General features: G+C 41.9%; 1 protein-coding gene across 1 annotated transcript in view; it reads left to right on the top strand.

The window, feature by feature from the left end:
• Positions 1-823, top strand: part of LOC123750749 (leucine-rich repeat and immunoglobulin-like domain containing-NOGO receptor-interacting protein 4) — a 56,196-nt gene extending 55,373 nt beyond the window's left edge. Inside the window, exon 5 of the mRNA XM_069335229.1 lies at positions 1-823. This exon is cut by the window's left edge and continues 192 nt beyond it. The gene's annotated coding sequence lies outside the window, so the exon portion shown is untranslated.
• Positions 824-1,705: the final 882 nt, after the last annotated feature.

The raw sequence follows: 1,705 nt of genomic DNA, 5'->3' as shown, positions 1-1,705 counted from the left end.
GTGGTGGTGAAGGTCTTGGTGAACCTGGTGTGCCTGGAGGGCGGCTCCTTCCACTCGTCAAGTCGTTCCTGAAGAACTTGGTGATGTGTGTTTACGTTTTCTTCGGGGAGAACGTTTTTCGATACTTGAGTGTGAAGACAGGAACAGTTAAAGCTCAAGTAGTTGCCAAGTGTCAGGTCAGGACATTCTGACTTGAGATCGGAGGTCTCGTTTGCAACTCAAGTCTTTTTTCGAACAGGCAAGCCAGCTTCACCGTGATCTGCAAGATGCCCCCAAGACACCGAGCATAATTGTGACCCCGAAGAGCTTCAGACTGCACACTAATTCATTGACTCACGATGATGACATCCGGTGATATCAATAAGGATCCAGAACACTCTATAAGGAATTGTTATCTAAGATGTAATATGATACTTGACGCAACTTCGCTTACTGTGAGTTTTTGACGCATTGGTGTAGTGTGGTCGTCCCAGTGTGTGTGTCCTGAGGGGTGTTTGTTGCTAGCTCGTGTGGTCCATGTCAGACTACCCCATGAGGGGCGTGTGTTAACTACCCCATCAGGGGTCGTGTGTTAACTACCCCATGAGGGGGCGTGTGTTAACTACCCCATGAGGGGTCGTGTGTGTTACTTGCGTCAGCCATCAAATGCTTCCAGGTTCCGTAACACAATACAGGAACTACGAGTGTAAAGCAAGAATCAAAACTTAAGGAAAATTTGGAGATGAAGGCAATGTGGAGAGTTAGAGGGCTATTTTGTAGATTGTTGAACATAAAATATGTAAGGATTTTTACTATTTATATATATATATATATATATATATATATATATATATATATATATATATATGTATATATATATATATATATATATATATATATATTCTCTGTTCCCCTTGAGACTCCTTCGACACTCACCAACCCTAGAGCACGATTGACTTAACATTGAAATAGGTAAACATGTCATTCTTGGAGAACATTTCTCTTATCACTACTATCTAGCACCAACAACCTTATTTAAGCTCAATGAGATGTCTTGGACTTTATTATCTCAGCAGCGCTACCACAGACCCCGGGCACAGTCTTGGCCTTCTTCAAGACGTCTTCGGGTGAGAGAGGTGCTCTTCGTATACCTTAAACCCTTAAGCTGCTCAATTAAAACAATTAAGAAACATCCCCCTTTATTCATTTTAGGAGTCTTATGAGTTGGAATAATGGGTAAAATTATGGAAAGGTAAAAGAAAAAGATATTAATGTTTAATGAAATGGGTTTCCTTCCCTAGTGGGTTATGTGACGATACAGTTTTTACTTAACTACCGCAATTCGTTTAAATAAATGTAGTTAAGGGTTAACGATGCACATTATTTTGGATTCTTGAGCGTTCGTCAAGCGTAAATACAATTTATAGGAGAAAGGGAAGAGGGGAGGTGACATATTCTCAGCACAAGACTGCATTCGCCTTGTGATCCCAATGTGTTTTCCCCTAGAACAAGGCGTTCATCCTCCTAGTTGAAAACCATTGCTATACTGCAATAGAACCGAACACAACACCTTTCCACGAGGGTTGTGGTGGGTGGTGCGGCCTGGCCTTAATCTGGCATCTAATATCGACCTTCCTTGTTTACGAAGTGGTCAAATCTGACATGTGACGTTGATTCGTGTTGCTGGTCCATGGCTTCAGTCTGGGACGTTCAGATCAACCCACGC

This window comes from Procambarus clarkii, chromosome 32 (genome assembly GCF_040958095.1).
Source record: "Procambarus clarkii isolate CNS0578487 chromosome 32, FALCON_Pclarkii_2.0, whole genome shotgun sequence".
Lineage (NCBI taxonomy): Eukaryota > Metazoa > Arthropoda > Malacostraca > Decapoda > Cambaridae > Procambarus > Procambarus clarkii.
The sequence above is the reverse complement of the archived record's forward strand: the minus strand, read 5'-3'. Positions and strand labels throughout refer to the sequence as shown.